The 11,143-nt window shown below is 34.8% G+C and overlaps 1 pseudogene; it reads left to right on the forward strand.

The window, feature by feature from the left end:
- The first annotated feature begins 5,932 nt into the window (after window positions 1–5,932).
- Window positions 5,933–10,907, forward strand: LOC100718889 (E3 ubiquitin-protein ligase TRIM33-like; annotated as a pseudogene).
- Window positions 10,908–11,143: the final 236 nt, after the last annotated feature.

Here is an 11,143-nt window from a genome sequence, read left to right on the forward strand (position 1 = left end):
CAAAGACCCAATCCAAAAGTGGGCATCTGAGATGTATATACAATTCTCAGATGAAGAAATACAAACCGCAAATAAATACATGAAAAAACATTCATCATCATTAGTCATTAGAGAAATGATAATTAAAACCACACTGAGATATCATCTCACTCCTGAAAGAATGACTAAGATCAAGAAAACCACCAACAACTAATGCTGGAGAGGCTGTGGGGGAAAAAGGAACTCTCCTACACTGTTGGTGGGAGTGTAGACTGGTGCAACCACTGTAGAGGTCAGTCTGGAGATTTCTCAGAAAGCTGGAATTTGAAGTCCCATTTGACCCAGCTATTCCACTTCTAGGCATATTCACAGAAGAACTCAAAACATCATACTACAGTGATATACACGCACCCATGTTTATAGCAGTGCAATTTGTAGTAGCCAGACCTTTGAAACAACCTAAGTGTCCATCAACTGAGGAATGGATAAAAAAGTTGTGGTATTTTTAAACTATGGAGTACTACTCAGCTATAAAGAATCATCACATTGAGATAGTTATAAATAAATGGACGCAGCTTGAGACCATACTCGTAAGTGAGGTAAATCAAACTCACATGTATAAATACCGAATAGTTTCCCTAGTGTAAGAAATGATAAGAATACATAAAAGTATGTGGTAATCATGAATCCCAATCATAGTGGTTTGAAGCCATATAATGTTTTCACTCATTAATTGGAATGGTTTTGATCTGGGTTGTTCGATTTTATTGTCTGTGATAGTATGAATAGCAATTTTGAAGACATCATAATAGCTAGTGCTGACTTAATATCATCTTGTCTTGAAGTTCCATCAAGCTGTTGTTCGTCGGTTTCCATGGGTTTTAACATGTTGTATGTTATTATATTTTACTATATGTGATAGTATAAACAACATTTTTATAGGCAAAAATATAATATAGAAACCGTTGTTTGGGGCTGGGGATTTAGCTCAGCAGCATAAGCGCCTGCCTTCCAAGCAGGCAGTCGTGAGTTCAATCCCTTGTACTGATAGAAAAGAAAGAAAGAAAAAAAAGACACCATTGTTTATTTGCTGTTAGCCAGTTCTAAATACTGTGTAATTCTTACATTCTCTTGAATGGTTTCACACTGTCTTGATATGTTTGATGCTATAGTATATGAATTTATACTCAAATAATTCAAGGAAAGAGACACTATGGTGACTACTGTTATGTCAGGTTATCTGGTTGTGAAACACAATGATGCTTAAATTGTTCGGTTCTGACCTATGTTGTTCTATTACTATGTCCTCTTTTATCTCAATCTCCCACTTTTTAATTAACGTATTTTTTCTTATTTTTTAATTAAGGGAAAACTAAATTAAAAATAGTGTGTTATATTACAGTAACTTTTTTGTTTTCCTATTAACCTGATTTGAACCCCAGCATTGCTCTCCTCATCTTGTTCTGTCTGATTTCACTATATTATGTTTTGTTTGATATCATCAAGTTTGAGGGTATAGGCAACCACTTTCAAGGAAACAAAATTTACTATGCTGCCCATTATGGCTTGACTATTATCTTCTTTTGAAGTCCTAAAAGGTCTCCAGTGTAGGTTTTATTGGTCTTGTTATGTACTGTTTTGTTCAATTCTATTATACCTGATGATATAGGCAACTCTTTTCAAGATAGCAAGAGGCATAATGGTAATCATTTTTGATCACCTGGTATTCTATTTTTGCATCATATACTATGTCCATCCTTCTGTTCTGACTCTGTTTTGTTTTGTCGGATTTGGTCTTATTCTCTTCAAAAAAAGTACTAAGAACTGTGGGAGTAATAAAACCCAAAAAGTGTAATTGTTAATGCAAAAAAGAGAGGAAAAGAAAGAGGTCTAGTGGATATAACTGCATGTATATTTAAGTGTGTAGGATACAAAAACATATTGCTCAGTTTTGGTTGGATCATTGAACAGAACTGTCTGCAATCTCACTGTATGAATGTCCCCTTTGTATCCTTTAATTTTGTAATTTGGACAACTGTTTCTAATATGACAATATGTAATCTATTAACTAGTAATTTCTTACTGTGTATTTTTTTCTTGAAATTCTGTACTACTTGTACCCTTTTACTGCTGTGTTTTTTTTTTCTCTTTGTTTCTCTTTAAATAAAAAAAATACAATGAATTTGTGATGTGAGGCTTATCCGTTACATACTGGAGGGAAGACCAGCTTATAGAATTTAAGACCATTAGGAACAACAAGATCCAGGAGAACAGCCCAACACAGAGAGTCACAAATCACTGGAAGGTGAGATAATCAATGAGGCCACAGCATGGAAGAATCTGAAGTAGCAGCAAAGATATTACAGTTGAAGTACAGTGAATTTCTGTGACAGAAGACAAGTCCCAGCCCTCACATACAGAGGACACGATTGGCTCTCTACCCAGCGCATCTCTGGATTGCAGCAGGAACATTATCACAGAACTGTAAACACCAGGAGAAACTAACATAGATGTTCCCATAAGCCCGCCAGTTTCCACTAGTGACTGGTGGCCAGTGCCAGCTGGGAGAACCAGTCAACCAGCCTCCGACATGATGATTGTCATTGGTGGAGACTTGTTGAAGCTATGCATGTCCGGGAAAATTTTCATCACCCACCATTTCCTCCCCAGAAACCTAGGATAAGAGCAACCCATGTGCCAGACCCATTCCCATACTGTGCAAAATGGCAGTCAATACACTTAGTGCCTGGGAACTCAAAGTGCGCTCATATGGAGAAACTCAGGAAAATGTCAAGATAAATAGTCAAAGGACCCCCTCCAAACTCCAGCACAGAATGTGTGCAAGAGGCATAGAAAAAAGAAGAAATTTCTGAAATAATAGCAAGTGAAGTAAAACAAACTCATGGCGCTCTAAAAGTAAAAACATCAAAAATAACACTGAAGGTAAAAGAACAAGTGACAAACATAATGAAAGAAGTGCTGAGCATATCTAATGAATACAGATATAAAAAGAGGAGCATTGGAAAACGAGGGAAACGTTGTATTAACAATATAGGAAAGAAGTATAATGCATGAAAGAGAAAGATATGTCTGGAAAATTAAAAACTCCATTGTAACCTGGCCAAGTTGTTTGAAAGATACTGAAGATAGTTTCAGATTCTAAAGGCAAGATTTCAGCTAGAGATTACAAAAGGAAATATCTCCTAACATAACAACTAACCAGGACATAACAATTCAATAGCCGCAGAATGAAAAATAATTTAAGAAAATTCATACTGGAGAGAATCATTTTTAATGCAAAGATTATGGAAAAACTTCCATCCAGAAGTCAAACCTCATCAGACACCAGTTAAGTATCCCACACTGGAAAGAATTCCTTCATGTGTAACAAACTCTTCATATGTAAACAGCATGGGGAACTTTTAGCAGCAAATCACGTCTTACCGAGTATGAGAAAATTCATATTGCAGAAAAGCCCTTTAAATATAATGAATGTTTAGCAGATTTTGGCCAGAAGTGGTACCTCATAAAGCATCAAAATATTCACACTAGAATGAAACCCTACAAATGTAATGAATGTGGAAAAAGCCTTCTTTCATTGAACATCACTTACTTTACATATGAGGATTCATGAATGCAGTATATGTGAGAAAGCCTTTTCTCAGAGCTCTTCTCTCACTGTGTGTGAGAAGTCATACAATTGTGATGCCTTATGGTTGTAATGAATGTGAGAAAGCTTTCTCGCAGTTTTCAATCCTAGAACTGGGTTTCAGAATACACACAGATAAAAAGCCTTATGTAGTGAATATGGAAAAGCTTTCAGCCAAAATCTACAACACAATAATCAACAGAAAACTCACACTCATGAAGACCTGTGAATAGCATCAAAATGGAAAACAACATGCCAGAAATTTATATTTCACACTACATCAAAATATTTTAAAATATAGAATCCTTAGAGAGGTGAAGTGTAACAAATACTAAAACTTTGGAGGGCACCGACATTTCATACTGAAGTGAAAGACTTTCATATAAAAATTGTGACCTAACAAAAAGCAGAAAAACCAAAATCAATCAGTCAAACAAATAAACAGAAAACAACATCAGAAGTAATACTGACCAAAAAAAGAAGTAATACTGACTTTTGATTCATTTCCCTAAAATTTGGAAGCAAAAACAGAAGCTTGTTCATACAGTCAGCATAAATCTGGAGATCTTCAACAGTATGAGAAAAAATTAGAGTGGAAGAAACAAAAACACATATGATCATTAGTAAATAATAGATCTTTGTGATAGTGATTCAGCAGAGCAGAAGAGATTTTAAAAAGTTATTTTAATTTATTCAAACATTTAATACAATGTGAAAGATATTGTATTAGTAAAAGAGAAAATAATTTTTAAAAATATATTTTGTGGTAATTTGTTCTTCAAGAGTAGAAAACAAGAGTACCATGCATTATACAGAAAAGTAAATATCATGGGAAATGAAGGCACAATTATTTAAAGCAAGTATATCAAAATGGTTACAATCTAGAAAATAGAAAAAATTTTTTCTTGCACAAATTCAAAACTACATTTTATTTTTACTTACATGTATGCTTAGGAAATACCAGAAATTTCTCTGTGGCTCAATTGGTAGTAACCAGATACTGAAAACAATTCAAATATCTTATGATGAAATAATACCCATTTGTAAAACCCCAACAAACAAAAACCATATGTTCTTGTAAACATCTAAAACACATTGAGATGGAAAAAACTTGGAGAATGATATGTATAGTACAATGACTTTCACTAAATTTGAGATATTTTCATTGAAGAAGTTAAAAACTTTATATTGCTAATGAATATGCATGCATACATAAAAATTTTAAAACAATTTTAAAAAGTGTAAGCATACAGACCAAACTTTTGATGGTGGCCTATGAAAAATGGAGGAAAGATGAGAATGAGTTTAGAGGATTGGAGTGGGGAGGGGGACCAATTTTTATAAAAATATCTTTTTCTCTGCAAGTAAATGTGTGAAGACACTATTTCTGCAATGTGATATGTGTATTGCTTGTCTCATTTTTTGTACTTTTCTGCATTTTAATAATTCACGGAATTAAAAGGATAGGGTGATGATGAGAATTCTGAAACTGTAGACATCAAATTTTATGGAATTAATTCCCAACCAAACACTAACATTTCACAAAAGCTATTTCTAAATATTTTATCAACAGTGAGTGAACAGAGTTATTCTATGTAACATGAAATTATTTATTTTTAATTTTTTTCTTTTTAAAGAGATTAAGAAAAAAGAGGACATAACAAAGCTGATCAGATCAAACAACGCAAGTAACACAGCATTTTATCACAAAACAACCCATAATTAACAGTAACTACCATAATGTCTCTTTCTTTGAAATAGTTGAGCACAGCTTTATATACAATAGGGTCAAACATAACAAAGCCATATAAAACCATTCAAGAGAATGAAAGCATTACAGGGCTTTCCTGACCAAACAGCAGAGAATGTACAATGGCTACTACATTATCTCATTTTCCATGGAAAATTTCTTTGTACTATCACACATAATTATATCCAATAAGATATAACAAGATAGAACCAAAGGGAATAGAAAAACAAAAGCATAGTAAGACTTCAGAGTAAGATGATAGGAATTCAGCAATGGCTATTCTGATATCTTGTTTTCTTTAAAATAGCTGTTTATGCTATCAAAGATATTAAAATCAAACAAACTAGGATAAAACAATTCCAACTAATGAATGCAGACATTATAAAGCTTCCGAGCAATGTAATGGGGAATTGTGATTACTCTAAACTCTTATGTATTCTTACCATTTAAATAAAATTAAAATGATGTAAAAGAGGTGTCAGTGAAAAAATGGGGACAATGCAAAAGATATGAAATGACTATTTGCAGAAGTAACAGCAGAAATCATACCAAGCATGGCGAAAGGATTTGTCCTGCAAACAAGTGAGGCATATAGTGCTCCAGCTAGTCATAATCAAATCTATGCACAGATATATAATATCAAGATCCCAGAAACTCAGTAACTTAATTTTAAAGGCTGTTAAAAAAAAAAAATCATCTATAAGTGGAAAACCCATCAGTGTTAAAGCAGAATTTCAGTAAAAACCATCAAGTTGAGAAGTTGAAATGAATTATTTCATATACCAAAAGAAAACAATATCCAACTCAGATTGATGTACCCTGAAAAATTAAGTTTCAGAATTGTTGCAAATATTAAATACATACATGATAAAGAACAACTTAAGGAGTTCGTGACCACCAAACCAGCCCAAGAGAATTTTGAATGATATTCTAGAAAGAACTGAAGATGATCACATTTTCAGGAACAGTAGCAGAAAGGGACTGTGGAGCAGAGCAGGCAATTGGATGGATGGAAGATGAAGGGGACCAATGGCAGGAGGATAGTGTGGTAGAGATAAGCTAATATATGTGGATTGTAATCAGTAATGTAGACGTCCTGAACTTATCAATAAAAAGAAATAGAGACAGAATGAATCGGGCGACAAAATTAATCAATATGTTGTATAAAATAAACACATTTGACTTGAAAGAAAATGGACAAACTGAAGTTTGGGGTAAATTATACAATACTCCTTGAGACAGACTCAGAGAAAAAGTAGATTTAGCTTTCCCAACAACTACAGAATGGTAAGGAAAGATTCAGTATTTTCATACAATGAAATACTATTAAGCAATAAAGAATTATAACCTTGATCTCCATGTAGTACAGAGAGTGTACCACAGACAACACAGGGAAAAGCATTCCGTCAAAACAGATTCTTTTTTAAATTTTTATTTTAAACAGTCTAAAATTAAAAAGCACCAAACAGAACAGAGCAGAAGAAAACAGAGTGATACAGATTTAAAAGCAAGACAAAAGGAGATCATCATTGTCTTTCATATTGCCTCTTGTTGTCTTCTAAATAATTGTCCATATTTTCACACACAATGAATTCATACAAAACAAAATGTTATTAAACTGACCAGAACAAAATGATCAAGGTATTTTTGGCTTTCAAAACCAGATAAGAGGGAAATCAACAATGGCTGTCGTAATGTCTCTTGTTCTTTTCAAAATATCTTGCCCTACCTTCAAGTGCGTTGAAATTAAATAATGAAAAACAGACTAAAATCACACTGAACAAAGAATAATAGTATTTCTGCATTTCACAGCCTGATGATACATAATTAGCACTGGATAACATCGTGTCTGTTTTTCTTGAAAGTAGCTGTTCATTTCATCATGTTTTATATAAGCGATACTCATAAACTGCTTAGGAGAAGTTTTGTACTTATGTGTATTTCTACATTTATGCCTATCATTTTGTATTAGAGGGAAAAACAAAATTAAACAAAAAATTGCTAGAAAAGCACACACACGTGAAAAGACAAATAACAATATCAAAGAGGCCAAAACACTCACAATTTAGGCCTTCAAAACAAGGTGGTAGGAACATAGCTAGGGTTGTTATTTTACAGAATGATCTTCAAGAGTTCCTCAGATCACCATACAATAATATGCACAAGAGTTCAAATCTTATGAATGTTAATTATTTTGTTCTAACTTACAGACTTTGTAGTACAATTATCTTATTTGTCATAAGTGTGTTTATATAATTTTAGCTATATTTTTCCTTTCTCTTTCTTTTTCCTCACTTCCCTGAGATATTATTTTTCCCATTTAAGCATATTCTTATTCTTTCACTACATTTAGTGAGTTTTTTGTAGCTTATGCACTCTTAGCATTTCTTACACTAGGGAGACTATATGGTATTTATGCATGTGAGTTTGATTTATTTCACAAATGAGTATGGTCTCAAGTTGCATCCACTTATTATAAATATCTCAATATGATCATTCTTTACATCTGAGCAGTAATCCACTGTATAGGAATAGCACATCATTTTTATCCATTCCTCTGTTGAAGGGAATTTAGGTTGTTTCCAGGATCTGACTATTAAAAATTATACTGCTATAAACATGGGTGCACATATATCACTGTGGTAGGATATTTTTAGCTCTCTTGGGAATATGCCGAGAAGTGGAATAGCTGGGTCAAATGGAACTTCCATTCCCAGCATTTTAAGAAATCTCCAGACTGACCTCCACAGTGGATGCACCAATCTGCACTCACACCAAGGGTGCAGAAGTCTTCCTTTTTGCCCTGCAGCCTTTGCAGAATTAGTTGCTAATGGTTTTCTTTATTCCAGCCATTCTTTCTGGAGTGAGATAGAATCTCAGTGTGGTATTAATTTGCATTTCTTTAATGACCAATGATGCTGAACCTTTTTTCATGTATTTATTTACGATTTGTATTTCTTTATCTGAGACCTGTGTATTCATGTCAGATGCCCATTTTTGAGTTGGGTCTTGGTATTTCAGGTACCTAGGTTTTAAAAAATTCTTTATATCTTCTATACACAAGTACTTGGTCTGTGCGACAGTTCACTATGTTTTTTTCAAATATGTGGATTTTCTTTTGACTATGCTGTAAACTTCTTTCAAGGTGCAAAAATTCTACATTAAGATGTGATCACAGTTATTATTTCTGTGATATATTTCATGAGCAGTTGATTCTTCTTCATGAATTCTGTACCTATTCCTATGTCTTCAAGATTTCTGTCTACTTTGTCTTTCAGCAGATTTAGTGTCTCTGTTTTAATAATTAGATTGCTAATACATTTTGGCTTTCATTTAGTACATGGGATAGGCTTGCGTGTAGTTTTACTTTTTGGCATATTAAGATCCAGATTTTTCCAGCACAATTTATTAAAGGAACTATCTTTCTTCCATTGAATGAGTTTGGCCCTTTTATCAAAGATAAGGTTGCTGAGTGTGTTTGTAGTTGCTGGTTATACTCCTAATGTTGTAGTGGGACAAGTTACTTCAGGGACAAAGCACATTAATAAAAGCCCTGGACAGATTAATTTAGCACAGCTTCAACTTCAGCATATGCAACAGCAAGTGTATGCACAGAGAAAACTCAGCAGCTGCAATGGATGAGGAATCAGCAACCACTAGCTCCCACACCACTACCAACAACAACAACACAGAAGCACCCTACACAAACAGCCCCTCAGATGTTACAGAAACAGGCTCCAAGATTGATCAGTATGCAAACAATGCAAAAAGGTAACATGAGCTGTGGAGCTTTTCAAGCAAATCAAATGAGACTGGCTCAGATTGCTGCCAGAATCCCAAGGATGCCCAGGCACAGCGTTCCTCAGTATCCCATGATGCAACCACATCTCCTGAGACAACACTCAAACCCAGGGCATGATGGAACTTTTCTTATCATATCAGTACACAATATCACAAACAACCCAAGAAACCCTACTATAGCAACTATGGCAAATGCAAGCCAAAGCCCCACCAGCCCATCTGTTACAGCAATAGAACTCATCCCCTCAGTTACTATCTAAAATATCTTCCATCCTTGCCTGATATTCCACCCATATACCTGGAAGATGCTGACACAAGCAGTTAAATAAGCTACCAGGTAGATATATCTCAGACAGCCACCTACTCCCAAAGTCTACAAGCACCATGAATCCTTCCTTCCCCAGGACTCTGTACCTTATCTCCAGGATCATCAGGTTTATCCAATTCTCACACACCTGTGAGATCTCCTCGTACTTCTAGTACTGGCAGTAGTTGCAGCTGTGGGTCATCAAGAAGAACTGCTGAGAAGATTGGTTTTAGTTTGAAATCTGATCAAGTGAATGTCAAGCAAGAACCTGGGACTGAGGAAGAGGTCTGTAGTTTTTCAGGAGCTGTGAACAGGAAAAGACTGAGCATGGGAGGAGGAGTGACTCCACATGGAGGAGTCCTGAGCATAAGTTGGCACCAACTGTGTTAACCAACCTGCATTTAGATAGTGAGTTAGGTGTGTTAGCAAGCTTGGAAAATCATGTGAAATCTGAACCTGCAGATTTGAATGAAAGCTGCAAGTAGTCGGGGCTCAGCAATCTAGTTAATGAAACGTCTCCAATTCGAAGCCATATTCACATGGAAGCAAAGACTGGTGGAAATGGCAACATCAAAGATGCTGTTCAAATGAAGACTTGTGTGCTGTCTGCCAAAATGGAGGGGATCTCTTGTGCTGTGAAAAATATCCAAAGGTCTTCTAAATTTCCATATTCCAATACTTCTTAGCTTTCCAAGTGGGGACTGGATATTCATATTTTGCAGGGATACTTGGAAGCCAGAAGTTGAATATGAATGTGATAGTTTGCAACACATCCAGAAGGGGCAAGCTACACAAGGATTGAGCCCAGTGGAACAAAGGAAATGGGAAAGTCTTCTGTTTTATCTCTATTGCCATGAATTAAGTATGGAATTCTAGGAGCTGGTACCTGCTTTGATACCAAACTACTTTAAAATTATAAAAATAGCATTGGATTCATCCACTATTCAAAAGAAGCTTCAGAAAAAACATTCTCAATATTACCAAATTCCAGATGATTTTGTGGCTGATGTTCATTTGATCTTCAAGAATTGTGAAAGGTTAATGAAATGATGAGATTTGTTCAAGTTTATGCAAACACAAGACATTTTTAATTTTTTGTACCAGGGATCACACTCACAACTATGGGCTTGCAAGGCAGGCACTTATGCTGCTGAGTTAAATCCCCAGCCCATCACACAAGAGCTTGATTTGAACAATGATTCAGCGATACCTCATGCAGGGAAAGCAGTTGCATTGACTTTGAAGATAATTTCATAGAAATCTACTCAGAAAGGACCTTCACACGTTTGCCAGAGTTTAAACAGGAAGACGATGATAGCGAGGTAACTGAAAGCTCTGATTAAAACTTTATACAGCTTCACAGAAAACGCCTTAAATCAGATGAGGACCAGTACATATCAATCAAACTAACATGGAATTAAAGCAGTTGTTTGAAAAAGAAAGAAAGAGAAAGAAAGAAAGAAAGAAAGAAAGAAAGAAAGAAAGAAAGCCATATATTTAAGGTTTGTTGTAATATGTCTTGCCTTCAGTGTGCATCTCCTTAAAGAACCTGGTAGCTCTTACACAGTATTAGATTGAAATAATGGACAGATGATATTATTGTCAAGAAAGGTGAACAAAACAAAAATTCTGCACTCAACTTTTAAAAGTACACAAA

This window comes from Cavia porcellus, unplaced genomic scaffold (genome assembly GCF_034190915.1).
Source record: "Cavia porcellus strain 051 isolate PalLab524CR breed Dunkin Hartley unplaced genomic scaffold, mCavPor4.1 scaffold_37, whole genome shotgun sequence".
In the NCBI taxonomy this organism is placed as follows: domain Eukaryota; kingdom Metazoa; phylum Chordata; class Mammalia; order Rodentia; family Caviidae; genus Cavia; species Cavia porcellus.